This window comes from Sorex fumeus, unplaced genomic scaffold (assembly GCF_029834395.1).
Source record: "Sorex fumeus unplaced genomic scaffold, SorFum_2.1 ptg000010l, whole genome shotgun sequence".
NCBI classification, from domain to species: Eukaryota; Metazoa; Chordata; class Mammalia; order Eulipotyphla; family Soricidae; genus Sorex; species Sorex fumeus.
Genome location: NW_026606067.1, coordinates 27,588,069 through 27,609,399, shown reverse-complemented (window position 1 = coordinate 27,609,399; position 21,331 = coordinate 27,588,069).

Below are 21,331 nucleotides of genomic sequence, written 5' to 3'. Positions count from 1 at the left end.
GGGATGGGGTGAGGGGGTGGGAGAGCTACTGGGTTCATTGGTGGTGGAGATGGACACTGGTAAAGAATGGGTACTCAATCATTGTACAACTGAAACCCAAGTGCAAAAGTTTGTAAGCCTACAACTGTACCACATGGTGTTTCACTAATTTAAAAAAAGTAAAAAAAAAACTTTAGAACATTGAATACATTAAAAAAACTCAAAAAATATGTAGAGCTAGTGACTTTGATGCCTTTAATATTTTCAAAAGAAATCAGATAATTTAACATAATATAATGCAAGTAACTCTGCAAAACATGAATCTAATGATCTTGATATTTTATACTTAAGTATCTAAATCTCAAAAAAGCTTCATATATCTGACTCTGTACTCCAAAACAATACTGAGTTTCAAAGTTATGCATGAAATAAAACATTAGTTGCTGATAATTCTATCTATACTAGAGAGGTACTGACTTTCTATCTTTGTATCTCTCTGTGCATCTTTGATGGTTTCATACATACATACACACTCCATTCACAAACACTTTGTAAAATTTAAAGGAAGCAAATATACTACAATTATAAACAAACATACTTGCATTACTAATTAATGCTACTTTTTAGCTACTTTAAAAAGTCTAAAAAGCTACTTTTAAGTACTTTAAAGCTACTTTTTAGACATAATGTATTTAATAATTACAAATAAAACTTATGGATGAGAAACATTTCCATGGATGCATTTTATTTGTGTATTTGAAGTTATTATTAAAATTTCAGTTGCAGCACATTTATGAATTGTGAAGTAATACCTATGTGCCCTTCAATTTTTGTTTTAAAACCAACTGATGCATTTTTTTAGTTTAAGCATATTTATTTTAATTAATTTTTATTTACCCTGATTTATAAAGCTGCTGATAATTGATTTTTAAAAATGTGATATTCCTACTTCAAGTGCATCACTAGTGTCAGGGACCCCACCAACGACCCAAGCATTCTTTCCTCTCCATATCTGCCTAATAAGGAAACTGCTGGTTTTTTTTTTCAATTTGATGATTATATCTAGTGATATAACTATAATCACTAGAACTGACTCTTCTGGTTTTGATGTAAATAATTACTGCCAGGCCATATTTGAGAGTTGACAAAATATATCTGTCATATATTTGGTTAATATAAAAATAGCATTAATTATTTTTATAAACTCAAAATATTATTAAGTAATTTAATTTTGTTTTAGGGCCACTGGTAATGCATTGGTCCTAATTGGTAGGTCATTGGTCTTAATCACATGATTATATGGTACTAAGCACGTGCTCTAGCACTTGAGTCATTTCTCACTGTAGCAGTGTAGCACTATCCTCCTGCTGTTCATCGATTTGCTCAAGTGGGCACGAGTAATGTCTCCATTGTGAGACTTGTTGTTACTGTTTTTGGCATATCAATACACCACAGGAAGCTTACCAGGCTCTGCTGTGGGGGCAGAATACTCTTGGTAGCTTGCCGGGCTCTCCGAGAGGGACAGAAGAATCAAACCTGGGTAGGACACGTGCAAGGCAAATGCCCTATCCGCTGTGCTATCGCTCCAGCCAGAATGTCAAATCCTGGTTAAAGACATATAATCATGTAATCATTTCCCAGATGTATCAAATGGTTTATTGAGATAAACTATGAGAGTAAATATTATAACTTACTAATCATACACTATTTTACATTTTTATGTAACTCTTAACATTTTATAAATTTTTGATTGAGAAAATTATAATACCATATTATATGGACACCAAAATATGTGGGAAATGTATTTGGTTGTTTTCTTTCTATTCATTTTATTCCATAAATTAAAGAAATTTGCTTGTAATTTTTTTAAATTTTAAAAACTTTATGAAAGTGATAATTAGCTAGTTCTGATGAACTTGTTGTCCATTATTCTTAAATCTTTATTCTTTACTTTTAATTTGTTCTTTAACTGAGGTACTTCTCTGTCTATTGACTGTAAGAGAAAAAACAAAATTATCAAAAGAAGATATATCAACCACTTCAAAATAATGTTGGGCTATTCTTGTGCTTATAGGATACATTTTCAGGAGTTTTATAAAGTCAAAATATTTTCTAACACTTAGGTTATTTCCCCTTTCATACACATTATTTCATATGTGTACAGTAATTTTCCTAGAGATAATTGACTTGTAAATTCACAGCGGGTTGATTACCTAGATAGATCTGAAATCCTATTTTGAATTAAACAGACATTAAGGCATTGAAATAACATTAGTGATTTTCATAGTATTTCCATAATCTGAAAAAATGAGTGATTTTTCTTTAAAGTATAGTAAATTAACATTAAACCATTTATTGCAAGTAAATGATTTTAATTACTACCAATAATTGTTAAAGAATACTAATATGATAAAAGCTATTGGAGTGCTGTAGAAATAGACCAGTGTGGTAAAATACATGCCTTCATGCACATGCCAGAGGACCCAAGTTTATTCTCTTGTTGAATTTACTCTCCCTCTCCCTCACCATGAAAGAATAGTCTTAAAGTGCTCTGCTAAGGATTAAGGCTTTAAGGATTTTAACACTAAGGATTAAGGATTTTAACACTTAACTAATGAGTTTACACTTCAAGGCTGAGGATTGTTAAAAGAGGCTCCTGGGAACTTCAAGAAATACCAGGTAAACCCCAAGAAAAAGGACAGATGGAATCTATCTGTGATTCTTCAGAAGTCTTTATAAAAACATTTGAAGTTTCAAAACTTTAAGAAACTCAGTGAATGTTATTTTTCAATGTCCGACATTTTTCCTGGTAATGGTTTTACATACATCTTCCTTATCTATGAAATAAACAAGTTAAATTATATTGATTTTATTAAATATTCAAATCACTTTTCTAAGCACTAAGACTATTATAGATAATAAGATTTTATCATAGAAAAAGACAATATCTGGATTATCACTTGTTTACAACTTAGAGATTTTATCTTTTTCTGAATTAATGCTTGTTTAACACTGTTTAATGAATACTGTATTTTTGCATTTTAATGTGAATTAATGTGTCCTATTTATTTTTTAATGAAATTATAGAAACAAGGAAAGATTATTGCCTATTTATATCTAAGGAATGCATGACTTATTTACACAAGATCCAGACTATATGTAAATATACATACTACATAGTAAGTAATTTTAAAGATTTTTAAAAAAACTTAGGAATAAAGAAGAAGGAAAATATACTTGTAAAAGTTTATTTTATGCTGAAAACGTATAATTTGCTTAAATTAGACTCCATTGAGACAATTTAATATTCTTAAAACATAAAGTTAAAGGACAACATAGAAGATTTACTCTAATATCACAAACATAGAAAAATGACAGATAAGACTTGATCAGAAGATATAGCTCATATAATTTGAAAAGTGGTTTAGAAGGTATTAAAACCTGAAATAAGGAGCCAGAGCCATAAGACAGTGAGTAAGGAGCTTGTCCTTGCAAACAGCAAACCCTAGTTCAATCCATGTCATCCTACATGGGTAATCTCAGACCACAAAGCCAGAAGTCAGCCCCAAAACCTGCTGGATGTAGGAAAAATAATAAAATATAGAATGAATCTGGAACGAGAGATTTATAATAAGTTATAAAGCAGTAAATATGTCAGGTATCATAAGCCTGGCCAGCACAAGTGAGCACCGTCATGAAGTTAAGAAAGATTCAGACCAATGATGGAGGTGGAGGCACATGAGTTCCACAGGAGCTTGTGTTTGGCATATTTTGGGGTGATGTATGTAGCCACCCTGATTACAGAAATCACCACTGCCTGCTAAGCTATTTCACATATAATTTTCTGAGAGGTATATTTTTTACACTTTTTTTATTAGTGAAATACCATGAAGTACAGTTTTAGATTTACAGTTTTTTGTGCTTGGGTTTCGATTATACAATGATCAAATACCCATCCCGTCATCAGTGCCCATTTTCCACCACCATGGATAATATCACTCCCATCCCACCCTGCCTCTGTGGCAGGGCATTCCCTTTTGTTCTCTCTCTCCTTTTGGGTGTTGTGGTCTGCAAAAGAGGCATTGAGTGGCAAACATGTTCATTCCATAGTCTACTTTCAACATGCATCTCCCCTCCTGGGAGGATCCTCCAAACATACTTTATTTGGTGCTCCCTTCTCTATCTGAGCTGCCCTTTCCCCTAGAATGCCCGGCTGGCCTCTAAGCTATGGAGTAATTGAGAGGTACTTTTGAATCATTCTATAGAAATGTTTATCACCTGTAGTTTTAAAAATTTACTATTTTTATTTTAGGCTCGTTTAAAACCTTTTTAATAACCTAGACTATATTAGGTCATCGCTTTGGGGATGAGTTTGTTGTTTGAACATTGTATGCAAGATGAAGTTCTATCATTAGAAGTATTTTATTCAGTGCCTAAATAAAATTGGAAACAAAATTAAAATATATAAAAATTTATTTTTTTTGATAAAATGGATTAGGAGATTAAATGTTTTTGTGGTTGTTTTTTAAATTTGTTTTTGGGCCATAGTGACTATCCTCAGTGTGTAGAGTGTTTATGTTCTGTGACCAGACTCATCGCTGGTGGAGGTATAAGGGTGCTGGGGATTGAACCGGATGAACTGTGTTCGAGGAAGCATTTCCCTGTTCTCCAGCACCAATGAGGGTGAGCATTTATATGCTTTTAGGGGTAGATTGTTGCACCTTATGCACAACTAAATACCAAAATCTCCTACCATGACTCTGTGGAAGTTTTCAGACAAATTGCCCACACCCATCTAGTTATATGAACATCTGTATTTGAAAATATCACTTGTTATAACTTATATAGTCAGAGTCCCTTTTTACATTTGTCTTTCATTGGATATATTTTTTAATTTTTTTGTTTTTCTTTATATGACACATATGAATGAGGTTATAAAGTATTTGCCTTTCTGGTTTTCATTTATTTCACTTAGCACGACACCTCTATTTCTATTCATATTATATTTAAAGGATAAAGTTTATCTTCTCTAACAGCTAAGTTAGTTGTTCATCGATTGCCTCGAGCAGGCCCCAGTAACGTCTCCTTCATCCTAGCCCTGAGATTTTTTTTTTTAAAGTGCCATATTCAAGGCTCTTTCAGGGTTAGGAGAATGAAACCCATCATTGTTACTGGTATTTGGCATATTGGGTATGCCACGGGGAGTTTGCCAGACTCTGCCGTGTGGGCAGGTTACATTCGGTAGCCTGCCAGCTTGTCCAAAGTAGGAATGAGATGATAAGATGTCGCGCAGCCGCGTGCAGCCGCGAGCTTCTGGAAGCTGAGTGTGATAATCTCTGGATCCTGGCCAATGTTGAGGTTACACGGCAGTTGGTGGGTGTAACTGTCTAGCTACTGGCAGGTCCAATCCCAAACCGTGCAGGCTTGGAGATCTCAGCCCCGGGTCCCACACACCTGGGTTCCTCAGCCAGTTCTTTTATGCATTATAGGTAAAGGTAAAGGCCCTCCCGTTGATCGTCGATTTGCTCGAGCGGGCCCAGTAACGTCTCCATTGGAGACTTTGTTGTTACTGTGTTTGGCATATCGAATACTCTCGGTAGCTTGCGGGGCTCTCCGAGAGGAGCGGAGGAATCGAACTCGGATTGGCCATGTTGGCTGCTTGTAAGGCGAACGCCCTACCGCTGTGCTATCGCTCCAGCCCGTGCATTATATATATATTATATATTATATATTATATATTATATATTATATATTATATATTATATATATATCACAATATTCTTTTTCACTCATCTATATCTTGGAATTTAGTTTGTTTTCAGATATTGGCTTATAATTAGACAGAGTTCAGTGAACACAGATATCGTTGACCAATAGAAATTAGTATCCATTTGTTAATAACATGAATATTTATGTGTGGAATTTTTGGATAAATTTTATTTTTTGTATTTAAAAAAATTCTCTTGAGTCTGAACAACTTATATTACAATCAGCAGTTGGTTAGAAATCACTTTCCTTCAAATCCCTAGAGAAACTTTTTGTAGGTGGATTTTTGATACAGATCATTTTCACTGATGTGAGGTGAAAATTTTTTGGTTTTTTGGCTAACCTTTTCTTAATCATTAGTAATAATCAGCATTAACTACAAAGGCCTCTGGGCCTTTATTGTTTTGTCTTTGGAGAATAATCTATGCAGCTTATCTAACTATCATTTGATGTGATTAGTTTGGTTTTGTATTGTTGAATCTTGTGACTTCCTTATGTATCCTGGATTTTAGCTCTTTGTCAACAGTGTCATATGAAAATATTTCCTCCATCCAGTATGAATGTCTTTTGATTTAGTGCTAGTCTCTACTACTGCATAACTATTTTAGATTGATAAAATCATATTTGCCAATTTTTGCTTTTATCTCCATGTTAATGGTGTTGAAGCACTGTAGACACTTCATGGGTATATTCTTTTTCTTCAAAGTATTTTTGCATGTTATTGAATTGTTTTTTATTTCACATTAGTTTTGTAAATATTTCATTTATATTTGATGTAATACAGTGTTAATACTTTTGGTGAAATAAGATACTGAACCATCAACATGTCACAAAAACCCTTCACAACTGTCATGCCATTTTATGAAACTGGACTAATATCTAAGTCTTCAATCAATTTTCAGTTAAATTTTCTGTATGATGTAAGATTTTCATCTAATTTCATTTCTTGCATTAAGTATTCAGTTTTACTAATACCATTTGTTGAAGAAACTTTCCAATAGTCTTACTATGTTGAGGCATATTCATTCTTTGCTCATTTTTCTGAGTGTTTTCTTTTTTTTCACATCATAAGTGAATGTTAAATCTTGTTTAAAATCTTGTTTTGTAACTAAAGAGATAGCTCAACTGACTGAGTATATGCTGTGTGTGCAAGAGATTAAGTTCAATTCAGGTACCAAAAACTAATCTGAGCATAGAAAGGAGCAACCCCTGAACACAGAGCTAGAAGTAGCCACCAGATACTTCTGAGTTGACTGCAATACCTTATTCTAAATCTGTTGATACGATTATAAAAAGATTCCCTTATATCTATGTGGTGTTGTATCACTTTGTATATTTTGAGCCATCATTTAACTCTGGAATAAATCCAGATCATGGTTGGTCAGTATGTATACACATTTAAATATATTGAGGAGTTTGGTTTTATTGAAGCTATTTTACATTTATACTAATTTGTGGTTGCGTTTAAATATAACCTATACTCAGCCTCGAGCAGGCCCCAGTAACGTGTCCTTCATCCTAGCCCTGAGATTTTTTTAAAAATTGCCATATTAAAGACTCTTTGGGGGTTAGGAGAATGAAACCCATCATTGTTACTGGTATTTGGCATATTGGGTACACCACGGGGAGTTTGCCAGACTCTACCGTGTGGGCAGGTTACATTCAGTAGCCTGCCGGTTTGTCCAGAGTAAGAGATAATAAGATGTCGCGCGGCCGTGAATGCAATCGTGCGCTTACGGGAGCTGTGTTTTATAGTTTCTGAATCTTGCCCTTTGATGGGATTAGACAGCGCCAGGGGACCAGTTGATGGGTGTGACCCCTATCTACTTGAATATGGAGGATCTGGGTGGAGGATGCTCAGCCCCAATCCGAGCAGGCATGGAGATCTCAGCCCCGGGACCCGCATGCCTTTGTTCCTCTGCTGGTACCAGCAAGTCAGGATGGTGCTAGGCAATTCTCTGAGTGTTTCTTAGCCCAAAAATTTGGATCTGATGACTCACTGCTCTGACTCAAGGCAATGTTGCTCAAAAAACTATGTGGTGCCAGGAAGTGAATTCATGCACATGACAGGCATACTTTGTCACTTTAAGCTATATCCAATTTCTATAATTTTCCTTATTGATATATTTTCTATATAGATTAATATTGGTCTCATAAGACTGTCTGGAAGAAGCTTTGTTTATTTACTATTTCCTTTTTGAAAGAGTTTGAGAAAGATAAATGATAGACATTCGGGGGATTTGCTACAACTGATGAGTTAAATTATAAGGAGCTGTACTATTTTCTTGGGGATACTTGTTATTACTATTTCAATCTTTTGCTTGGAATAAACTTATTAAGACTTCTGTTTCTTACTTTTTTCATCTTTGGAGTTTGTATGATTGCAACACCCTATTGCCATTGCCTTCTACTCATGTCTCTACTCATTTCTCTTATCTTTATCTTGATGTAGAGTCATTCATAATTCCTTCTGATCCTTTTATTTCTTTGACATTTGTTTTAACTTGGGCGTACCTAATAGTTTTTAAATCTTTTCAAAGAGCCACATCTTTACTTACTGATTTTTGTTTGTTTGTTTCTGTGTCAACTCGGAAGTGCTCAAGGGTTACTCCTGGCTTGAAATCAACAAGAATTACTCCTGATGGTATTCAGGGGACCATATGGGGTGTAAAGTATTGAAATTGGGTTGTCCAAGTATAAGGCAAATACCTTACTTGCTGTACTAACACTTAAGTCCCATTTCACTGATTTCTGTTTTTTTTTAATTTTAGATTTTTAAAATTACTATTTTATTTTAATTTTATTTTTTTTATTAGTGAAACACCATGAGGTACAGTTGTAGATTTACAATATTTTGTGCTTGGGTTTCTATTATACAATGATCAGATACCCATCCCTCCACCAGTGCCCATTTTCCACCACCATGGATAATATCCCCCCCCACCCCCATCTCCCCATCCCCCCTGCCTCTGTGGCAGGGCAATCCCCTGTGTTCTCTCTCTCGTTTTGGGTGTTGTGGTCTGCAAAAGAGGAATTGAGTGGCAAACATGTTCAGTCCATAGTCTACTTTCGACATGAATCTCCCCTCCTGGGAGGATCCTCCAAACACCCTGTATTTGGTGCTCCCTTATCTATCTTAACTGCCCTTTCCCCTAGAATACCCGGCTGGCCTCTAAGCTATGGAGTAATCCTCCTGGTGCTGATCTCAGCTATTCTTGGGTATTAAGTAAGTAAAGGCCCTCCCGTTGATCATCGATTTGCTCGAGTGGGCCCAGTAACGTCTCCATTGGAGACTTTGTTGTTACTGTGTCTGGCATATGGAATACTCTCGGTAGCTTGCCGGGGTCTCCGAGAGGGGCGGAGGAATCGAACTCGGGTCGGCCATGTTGGCTGCGTGCAAGGCAAACGCCCTACCGCTGTGCTATCTCATATTTTGTTACTTTATATCCCCCAGATGAATGCAATCTTTCTATGTCTATCCCTCTCTTTCTGACTCATTTCACTTAGCATGACACTTTCCATGTTGTACCACTTGTATTTAAATTTCATGACTTCATCTTTTCTAAGAGCTACATAGTGCTCCATTGTGTGGATGTACCAAAGTTTCTTTAACCAGTAATCTGTTCTTGGGCATTCAGGTTTCTTCCAGTTTCTGGCTATTATAAAGAGGGCTGCAATGAACAAACAAGTGCAGATGTCACTTCGACTATACATTTTTGCCTCTCTGGGATATATTCCCAGGAGTGGTATTGCTGGGTCAAATGGGAGTTCAATTTCTAATTTTTTGAGGATCGTCCATACTGTTTTCCAGAAGGGCTGAACCAGTCGACATTCCCACCAACAGTGAAGGAGTGTCCCTTTCTTGCCACATCCGCGCCACCATCAGTTGCTTTTGTTCTTTTGAATGTTGGCCAGTCTCTGAGGTGTGAGATGGTATCTCATTGTGGTTTTGATCTGCATCTCCCTGATGATTAATGATGTAGAGCATTTTCTCATGTGCTTTTTTGCCATTTGGAAATCTTCTTTGAGAAAGTTTCTGTTCATTTCATTGCCCCATTTTTGGATGGGGTTGGATGTTTTCTTCTTGTGGAGTTTAACCAGTATTTTGTATATCCTGGATATCAACCCCTTGTCAGATGTGTATTCGGTGAATATCCTTTCCCATTGTGTAGACTGTCTTTGTATTTTGGTCACTGTTTCTTTGGAGTTGCAGAAGCTTCTTAGTTTAAGATAGTCCCATTTATCTATCTCTGTTTTCACTTGCACGGCCAGTGGCATGGCATCTTTGAAGATACCATTAGCTTCAATGTCATGGAGGATTTTGCCAACTTTGTCTTCAATGTACCTTATGGTTTCTGGTCTGATGTTGAGGTCTTTAATCCATTTTGATCTTACTTTTGTACATGGTGTTAGGCAGAGTTCTAAGCCCATTTTTTTGCATGTAGCCGTCCAGTGATGCCAGCACAATTTGTTAAAGAGGCTTTCCTTACTCCACTTCATATTACTTGCACCTTTATCAAAGATTAGATGATCATATGATTGAGGGGAGATGTCAGTGTATTCAACCCTGTTCCATTGGTCTGCAGTTCTGCCTTTGTTCCAGTACCATGCTGTTTAGGTGCGAGCACACATAAGTAACCTAACTTCACAGCTTAAGAGCTTGGAGAAGGACCAAATAAAGGAGCACAACCCGAACAGGAGGAAGGAAATAATAAAACTCAGAACAAAGATTAACGAGATGGAAACCCAAAAAACAATCCAAAAGATCAATGAAACCAAGAGCTGGTTCTTTGAGAAAATTAACAAGATCGACAAGCCTCTAGCAAAACTCACAAAGAAAGGGAGAGAGAAAACCCTAATAAACCGAATCAGAAATGAAAAGGGGGTCATTACAACAGAAACTACAGAAATTCAAAGGATCCTCAGGGAGTACTTTGAGAAGCTTTATGCCACGGAACATCAAAACCTCGAGGAAATAGATAAATTCCTAGACTCCTACAGACTCCCAAGGCTGAACCAAGAAGACCTGGAATACCTGAACAGACCTATCACCATCAAGGAAATTGAAATGGTAATAAAAAGTCTCCCCAAGAACAAAAGTCCTGGCCCGGATGGATTCACTAGTGAATTCTTCCAATTCTTTAAAGAGGACTTACTCCCAATCCTCTTTAAGCTTTTCCACGAAATTGAAATACCAAAAACCCTTCCGAACAGTTTCTACGAAGCAAATATCACACTGATACCAAAAGCAGACAGAGATACCACAAAGAAAGAGAATTACAGACCAATGTCCCTGATGAACACAGATGCAAAGACCCTCAACAAACTACTAGCAAATAGAATCCAACTACTCATCAAAAAGATCATACACCATGACCAAGTAGGATTCATCCCAGGGATGCAAGGATGGTTTAACATTCGGAAATCAATCAACATAATCCATCATATCAACAAAAGAAAAGATAAAAAGCATATGATTATATCAATAAATGCAGAGAAAGCATCTGACAAGATCCAGCACCCCTTTATGATGAAAATCCTAGCCAAAATGGGTATAGAGGGGACCTTCCTCAACATAATTAAAGCCATCTACCACATGCCTACAGCAAGCATCATCCTCAATGGGGAAAAACTGAGAGCCTTCCCTCTAAGATCAGGGTCGAGACAAGGATGCCCACTATCTCCACTGCTGTTCAATATAGTACTGTAAGTACTTGCAATAGAGATTAGGCATGAAAAAGATATTAAGGGCATTCAGGTAGGAAAGGAAGAAATCAAGCTCTCACTATTCGCAGATGATATGATACTCTACTTAGAGAACCCAATAACCTCCACCAAAAAACTCCTAGAAACAATAGACTCGTATAGTAAAGTTGCAGGCTATAAAATCATTACCCTAAAGTCCATGGCTTTCCTATACTCAAACAGTGAGAGAGAAGAAAGCAACATGAAAAAAACAATCCTGTTCACAATTTTGCCCCAGAAAATCAAGTACCTAGGAATCAGCTTAACTAAGGAAGTAAAGGACCTGTACAAAGAAAACTACAAAACGCTACTTCAGGAAATAAAAGAGGACATGAGGAAATGGAAAGATATCCCCTGCTCATGGATCAGGAGACCTAACATTGTCAAAATGGCAATACTACCAAAAGCATTGTATAAATTCAATGCAATCCCTATAAGGATACCCATGACATTCTTCAAAGAAATGGAGCAAACACTCCTGAAATTTATATGGAACAATAAGCCCCCACAAATAGCTAAAGCAATTCTTGGGAAAAAGAAAATGGGAGGAATCAACCTCCCAAACTTCAAACTGTGCTAAAATTACTATTATTTTTATTGCTGTCTTCTCCCTCCCTCTCTCCCTACTTCCTTCCTTCCTTCCTTCCTTCCTTCCTTCCTTCCTTCCTTCCCTCCTTCCTTCCTTGCTTCCTTGTGCTTGGGGTAACTCTCAGTTTTGTATTTGGGGTTCATTCCTGGCTGTGCTTCGGTTACCATGAGGTGCTAGGCATTGAACCAAGGCATTGTACATTCGAAACATATTCTCAGGTTTATTTAGATCTCTGAAATTTAGTTATTTAGAATGAACAGTTAGATAACCTATTTAAAACTTTTCTTATTTCTAAAGATAACATACTGATATTGTCATGCCTTCCTTGGTACTTTTTATGCTGAACAAATTCTGATAACTTGTGCTTTCAATCTATATTGTTTACAGTAATTTTTAAAAGTTCCTCTTTTAAATTCCTTCTTAACTCAATGTTATTTAAAGCACATTTTCTAGTCTCTAAATGCTTGACTTAACACAATTGTTATTTAAAAGCTTGTTTTCTAGTCTGTAAGTACTTGGCATTTTTCCTAAGCTATATTTTGAATTTTATGGTTAGGGCATTTGCCTTGCACACGGCTAGTTCGGCTGACCCAAGTTTCATTCCTCTGCTACTTTCAGAGAGGCTAGCAAGTTACCGAGAGTATCTCTCCCTCAAGGCAAAGCCTGACAAGATCCCCATGATGTATTCGATATGCATAACACAGTAACAACAAGTCTCACAATGGAGATGTTACTGGGCCCGCTGGAGCAAACCAATGAACAACGGGAGGACAGTGCTACAGTGCTATCGTATTATTATCTGTAAAGATACTTGATGTAATTTTAATCTTCATGACTTCATTAGCTTTTTTCTCATAGCTGAATGTGGTCTATACTTAAGATTGTTTCATGGATGTTGGGGAACAATTATCCCCAACATATCCAAGCATGTTGAGCACTGGGTCCCTCATGTGGGGGGAAAATGTTCCCCAACAGCAAGCACCCAATGTAGGGCAGCAGCGAAAAGTAGTCAGTGATGTTTTGGATGGTTTAGTTCCCCTGATCTGTGATAATATGTCGCTTCTTCAGCAACAACCTTATCTCTCCTTGTTTCATTTTTCTCCTGACACTTTTGGACCTTAAGAATGCGAAGGATCTGTGGGACTAGAGTTGCAACTCATGGTGTCTGGCCTTGGCTTCTCCTTGGCATCATCCAAAGGTAGCCCTGGTGCCCCTCTTTCCTCCACAGCCTGTGATGGGTGTCCTACGGTCCTACTCTCTATCTCTCCCACGCACCTGCATGTTAAACTGGTCACTCAGCTGGCCATTTAAGTGCCTATAGGGTGGTCACCAGTCTCTTAAATTTGGAGGACAGGCGTCAGGCTGAAGACTCTCTCCAATACCCTGCAGCCCTCACTCTCCGGCCCCCAACACCCCACCCGGACTCTGGGAACACTGGGCCAAGAATACAGCATTTTCCATTCTTTCTCCCTTGTTTAGTGTCATACGAAATAGCACCTCCAAAGACAATGACTTGACCATAATTTAGTTTGTCAGCTTTTATACAAACAAAAAGCAGTTTCTTGATCCATTTTTTACATGTCGGTCAATCAACTGTGAACGTGTGTGTGTCTGAATGATTGTGTGCCATCTGTCTATAATCAATTTGTCTGTTTTGCTGTGTGTGGAACACTGGAATGTTAGAGCAGGTTGAAATCAGAAGTAGAAATCCTTAGGGCAAGTTGCATCTTACAAGACGTCAGAGTGATACGCAACCCAGCAATTTAAAAAGTTTAGGGTTTTTGGACCTTGTTACACCAAGTTTAAACAAAACTTTTCCATCAGAATATTGAGCCTACAGAGAAATTGAAATTCTCAATCTAAATTTCTTATTGAAAAAAACATTGAATGGTTATTCACACTTGAAATTCTTTTGCGCTTCAGAATCTGTACTGTCTAGAAAGAGCTGCGGAACTAGAGCTTGAAACTAAAATGAAATAAGAACTCGGAGAATGCAAGACTTTATATTACAAGTCTCAGCCAATTTCGATGAAAAAATTAGTCTGCTTTCTAGAATTATAAAATTAGTCGCAAAACTTTTATTGTATCAGAGTTTAAATATACCAGGTTTTTGCTGGAATTTAAGACCAACTTCAGGCTTTCTTACTGAAGGAATAAAGTGACTCACTTTACATTCAAGCTGCTAAGAACAGGCCTTTGGCTTTAGTGACCTTGAAGTTGAACAGAGTCAGCTGCTTCCTCACCGCCCCCCCACCCCGTGCTGTCTCCCTTCTCAGCTGAGGGGATTGAGAGCTGAAAATGGTGACATGTCACAGCCTTATGCTGGTTACAGTTTTAAAGCTGCAAGTGGTAAAAGTTTTGAATGCTTTTTGATTAAAGAATATCCAGAAAAACAAAACAATGTACTTGTGGTTAAAAGTGCTTTAAAGTTTAAAAAACTCTGGCAGAAGAGTTTTATCTCAAGGGAAATGAAAGGAAAAATGAGATAAAATAGAAAACTAGAAGGAATAGTTGACCTTCATAGTAAGGCAAACAGACAATCTAAAACTTTGTTCCCTTATTATGCTGTTTTCAAGGATTGTTTAAAAATACAAGCTTAAACTGCATATGTAACAATTTGAATTGTGTACAGTGAGAAAAATAAAAATTGAGTTTAAAGTCATTTAAAAAAATGCAAAATGCAGTCCACTGAAAATGATGGAGTAGGCAAAGATTGAAGAAAAATGTAGGTAAATGAAATATATGAGCCATGTGAGTATTTTCAGCCTGTTTTATCCATATTTTCCTTGGATTCAGAATTTATGTTATAAAATCTTTAATTGTGAGCATTGAAAACCTTTTGAATGTCTATAGGACTGATGTGTTGCTTTTGAAAGAGTACTTCAGAGGATAGTTTCGTCATGGTAAATGTGATAATGATTAGCAACGTGTTCCCCAATTTTTTTGGTAGATCAAGCTATATTAAGTTTGTAACTAGAAGGTTAAAATCTGTGAGATGTGACTATAAGGAAGAAATATAAGTGTGTATTTTAAGTAAGAAACATAATAGGTGGAGATATCATTAGTGGGAAAATGGAAAGGGAACCAATTAAAGTGAAATTGGTTTTGAAGAAAGGTTACAGAACAGAGTGAACAAAAATGTGTAGGAGGCTTGAAAATGTAAGGATATGTAGGGTTGAGATTGTGTCTTCAGGAACGAAACTGTGATCAAACTATATTGTTACAAGAAATTCCATGTTTTCCACATGGAACTAAATGAGTTAGACATGATGATGTTAAACTGTATAGTATATCTGTACACACCTTAATGCTTAATGCTTAATGCTTGGACCCATAACAAAAGGGTATATTGGATCTCACTGTGAGTAAAGTCAAGTATTAGATTTTCTCTTTGTACCTTCAGTATGTTTTTTGATGCTTCATGGCACTATGTTGCTTTGAATAAATCCAGACAGAAAATCTTTTCTCTCGTAATAGAGTCTATCCCTCATACAAACCGAAAAAAAATGGATTACAGCTACCTGGCTTCTGACACCAACTCTGGCAGGTGGAAACTGATGGAATTTCTGGCTGGACAAGGAAGGCAGAATGCAGTTTCTGGTCTCCAGTCCCTGTCTTCCTTTGTACCACAGATTTTCCAAGAATCGGAACATTGCCTGAAAGAGGCCATCAAGAGAGACTGTGTAGCTACCTCTTGGCCCCAGTATCTACAATTGACACTTAATTTTCTGAGATTTATACATTCTACAGATAACAGAGACTGTTTATTATGTGCTTCCCTCTCATGGGCCCTGCCCCAGAATTAGAGCCATGACCTGCTACAGCGTGTTCCTCTCTGGGAAAATGAGACAAACCTGCTTCCAGCAACTATAAGTGAGACCCCGTCTCCCCCCAAAGGTCTCTTTTACTGCTGTGACTCTTCACTATATGACACTGTTCCGCACTGCTTGGTAAAAACTTGCTTTTTAACTGCAATTGTCCCCCTGAAGTTTACTCTTTACAGTTCAGGTGAACTTGCCTAGATTGTGCCTTTCAAAACTCAACAGAAGCATGCAATTTCCCTGCCCCTCTCGGCTGCCTCCGGATTGGCTGCCTCAGTGGGACTTTCCTCTGGCACCCTGGCCAAAATACTCCTGACAACCTGAGATTTCACCGTCCAGTTGCAGGGAGTGAATGACTCCCCCCATCTCTAGTGCTGCAGTAATGTCAGATTAATTAATTAATTCCCTGGCCGAAGTCATTCTTCAGAATTGAAGAGCACTGAGCTTGATGACAGCAGGCAAAAGGGATTCTGTGTGTTTATTGGCAAATAATAATGTTATTTTATTAATGAATCCAGGATATAATATCAAGAACATGGTAAAATTCACCATAATCTTAGGGAATGCTGCAATAACCATCCCCTCTTCCCCTGGTCCTCTGCCTCAGTCCTGCCTAGGATACCTGCCTACCTTACCCCTTTTATTGTGGTTCTCTGTCTATTAGCCATAGCCACTTGTTTGCTTCGATTTGCTCAAGCACGTCTTCGGGAAATGACTCAGGTAATGGTTCATCAATTTACAGTCCAGCAACATGAGCCCTAGCTTATGGCGATTCCCAACTATAATAAACAAAAAGGCAGAGATATGGAGCAGGGTGACGGGCACTGGAGTAGGAAAAAGCTTACCTTGAAAAGCAGCCTGGAATTGAAGCCTCACCAAAGGGAATAACTGGGCAAAGTTAGTCAAACAGGGTGCCTGCATCATGTGTCCGGCCTTGAGCCTCATTCAACATTCTAGTTACGTATACTTAAAAAGCAGAAACCGTCATGTATGTCTTAGGTAGGTCATTCTAACCCCAACATATTGAAAGGGATTGGACCAAGGACAAAGAAGAAAGGGAAAAGTGATAGTCCGATAGTGCTAAACTCTATGTGATTGGACCTCCTGTAAGCAAAGACCCTCTATAAAAATATGTGTATTTGGCAATAAAGTGAACTGTGATCAACCTCTCCTGGAGGGATTTCTCTGTGAGCTCATCCTCTTTAGCCCCACAGCCAGGCTTTCAGTCATGTCCAGGATAACTGTCCCCTAACACAAGAGCACTAGAGAAAAATGTTCCAGTATTTTAGGAGTACTATCATTAGTGTACCCAATCTTTTTCCTTAAGGCACAGCTGTGAACCTTAGATCTGATTACACCTGGATGTTGATGCACAATCACTCAAGTTTTCCAGGAGGCAAACTACCAACAAATTAAATTAGAATACTTGGATTCACTAAAGACTTGCTAAATGTGAACGTCTGGGAGAGATTTCCACAACTCTTTAGACCTTCACTTTGATCATTAGGTGCTGCACAATTCCTTTGAGAACCAATGTTGTAGAGGAATTCAGAAGAGCTTCAAATGTTCATATGTTGGAAATATGCAAGTGATAGAAAAATAAAGTTTGACAATATTTCTCAGTTTCTAGGATAAAAGGACAGTACATATAAGTATGATTATGTTTTAGAAAAAAAGTATTTTACTCAAGTGAGACTGAGGGTTTTATTTTCATATTAGAGCATTCAAGTCCCAACAGACATATTTTTCTTTTTCATATCCAATCAGATGATTGTTGCATGATATTGGAAATTGAAATACAGCCTAAATAAAATTAATTAATTTGTAGTTAAATAATCTTTAATTAATTTATTTTGGGTTTGGGACCATACCCAGTGGACTCATGTCTTACTACTGGCTCTGAAATTAAGGATCACTCCTAATGGTTGGGGTACCATCTGTTGTGTCAAGGATTGAACTGGGGTCAGACATTTGCAGGGTAAGTGCCTTGAGCTCTATACTAACTCTCTGGTCCTAATGTAGCTTTAAATTATACACGTTATAGTCTGTTACTGGCGCCTGCTCAAGCAAATGGATGAGTAACGGGATGACAAGTGACACAAGTGGCAAGTGATAGTCTGCTCGAAGGTAAAGATTTTCTTATTAATTTGTCCTGCATTTTTTAGTTTATAGATATCCCAATATAATATTAAAATAAAAATTAGAGCTCTAAACATAGGTTTTTTTAAAAAAAATCAAATGTAAAATTAACAGTATATAAACAGTATCTGAAATTTTTATGATTGATTTGAAAGGAAATTAATGTACAAGCAGTGAACAGAATATAAATATTGAGGATAAGGTATTGAGTAAGTCTGGTGAGGAAACTAAATATGTGCTTGGGAAAGAGAGAAATAGAGAGAAAGAGAGAGATGCAATATTAAGAAAGAGCAAACTTTTACATAATGTGTACCATAAATTGATGTGTTAAAAGGCAGAGAATGAGTTCAGGAGATGTTCACAAGAAATCTAATTCACAGCTTGTTTAAATCATTGTGAAACACCAAAACTCTTCATCCTTTCTTTAGACAAGTGGGATTGCTTTTAAGCAGTAACCTACAAGGTAGTCAAATGGGAGCTTTCGCATCTGGTGATTTTTGCAGTTTGAGGAAGTGTGATCATCTTCCCAATCATCACCTATAAATACTAGTTTAATAGTCCTAAAATATATCAACCAGAAGTCTCTGTTGGGGTACATATTATTGAAGACAAGAAAATTTATATGAATAATGCATCCCATGATAATTAGGAAGCTTTAACATAAACCAAGATAAACCAGGATATCAAACCAGAAACTTCTGGTGAGTAAAGATAATTCATTATAGAAAAAAGATGTTGTATATTTGAAGTTTATATTGACTATTTTACTGAAAGCATCTGTTTAAACCTGTCACATTATTTGAAGTGCATGAGCTACAGGAGATGATGATATCAGTTACAGATAACAAAGTCATATTTTCAGTTAATCTATAAAGCTCAAGACAGGAATAAGAATACAAGAACACGTCTTTTCAAGTAAAGCCCCTTCTCGGAACAAATGAGGCACTTTGATAACTTCTCAGATAAATCAGTCAATTTTGTATTCAAAGCAAAATCACACTTGCTCTTAAATATATGTATATTCTTTATTAGACACTATATGTGTATAGTATAAAAGAAGCACTGAACGGTCTTTCTTAATTAGAATTTTCACCATTATGTTACAGTCTCATCAAATCAAATTTGAAGAATAGCTAGAATAACCAAGAAGATTCCGCAGGAATACTTTTTAAAAAATTTTTATTAGTGAAACACCATGAATTACAGTTGTAGACTAATAAATTTTTGTGCTTGGATTTCAATTATACAATGATCAAATACCCATCCCTCCACCAGTGCCCATTTCCACCGCCACGCGTCCCAGTATACACGCCCCCCATTCCACCCTGCCTCTGTGGCAGGGCATTCCGAATACTTTTAAAAAATCAATAAGATTCTAAATCTCCATGCCACATGGCAGAAGAGGTGCTGGGCTGTCCCTCCCCAGAACACTGCCTGCTCATCAGTCTGGCTGTCACCCCCACAATGTACCTCCAGGAACCATCTTAGCGCACCAACAGCCCTGGTCCAGAGACACAGCAGTGAGTCCCGGGAGACACCACAGAGCTGGAGATCTCTCCAGGCCCCATACTGAGCCAATTTCACCCAGGCATCCCAGATGGAGCAGGTGCAGTCTCCCCACCTACTCCTGGGAGATAGATGAAATCCTGGAGACCAAGAGCTTCCTCAAGCAAGGCCCAGGTGTGGGTGTTCCAGGACTAAATCTCCATGCCACCTGGTGGCAGTGGCATTGGGCTGTCCTCCCCAGCTCCCCGCCTACATCTAAGCCTGGCTGTCACACATGCAATGTGTCTGGGAGCCATTTTAGCTCACCAACAGCCCTGATCCTGAGATGCCCAACTGAATCCCAAAATGGATTAGTGCCCTACAGAAGTGTCTCTGGAACCCAACCATCTACGATCTAGGATTCCGGAAGTGTGCAGGTGTGGCCCCAAGATGCAATGGTCAACAAATGGTTTAGCATCTGCCCTTGGTGGGCAACTTGAATGGGGGTGGGAAAATTTGAGCAAAGCATGATTTCCAAAGATAGAGAGTTTTGGGGAGATTGTCTGCCATGGAGGGGTAGAATGAGGACTGGGCTGGAGGGGATAATCTGGGGACATGATGATGGAAGATTTGCACTGGTGGAGGGATGGGTGTTTGGTCATTTTATGGCTGGATCTTGAACATGAAGGTGTTGTAACTCTCTCACGGTGATTCAATTTAAAAAAAACAATGTAATGTGGAGTTCATGCCCAATACAAGCAGCTTAAGTAATGACTGAATAAATAGCAGTACTCCTACATTAAAACAAAATTCAATAGGATTTATTCATAGAAGCTAACCTAAATAATTTGACATTGTTCTTTTTTAAATATTGGCATTTATTCTAAAGCTATCAGATATGATGAAAAGTTATAAGTTAAATCTAAGTAATTTAAGATATACAAAATAAAATGATGTCAGATACAATAATAAGTGCTTTCTATAAAAGCAATATTCACTCAAAATTTAATGGCAACAGATGCTGAGAGTCTGTCTACTTAAGTTTATTATGAAGATGAAGATAGTATCTGTCAAAAACAAGACGCAAAATATCTTCAGGATGGAGTAGTAGTACAGGGGTATATCAGAGGTATTTTAAAGATGGTGGCACTGAAAATAGGGTGCCATATTGAAATATTGTATGTGTGAAGCATTATTAATAATACTGTTAATGAAAAGCCAAAATAAAAATTCATTTATTGGTTATTTTAATTTACTTATTGAATTTGAGTTGAATTCCAGAAGACTCATTTTTTATTATTTTTTTCTTTTTGGGGTCACAACCCGAAGATGCAAAGGGGTTACTTCTGGATCTCACTCAGGAATGAGTCCTGGCAATGCTTGGGGGACCATATGGGATGCTGGGAATTGAACCCAGGTCGGCAACGTGCAAGACAAACACCTTACCCGCTGTGCTATTGCTCCAGTCCTTTATTAGTTTTTTAATTGAATTTCCATTTGACGTTTTATAAAAGATGAATTCACTAAATTTCAGAAAATTACTGAATTCATTCCCTTTTAGAGCCTTAGAGCAGTTACTTGACTCCCTCAAAATAATATGACTTGGAACAAGTTCATAAAGCAGCACTCTTTATTGTACTGTCTTGCTATAACTTTATTTTTTAGTTAATTAATTAATTTTATTGAATTTTCATGAGATATACAGTTATAAAGTTGCTAATGGTTGGGTTTCAGTCATACAATGTTACAACATCCATACTTCTGCCAGTGTATATTTGCCACCACCAATGTCCTCAGTTTCGTTCAA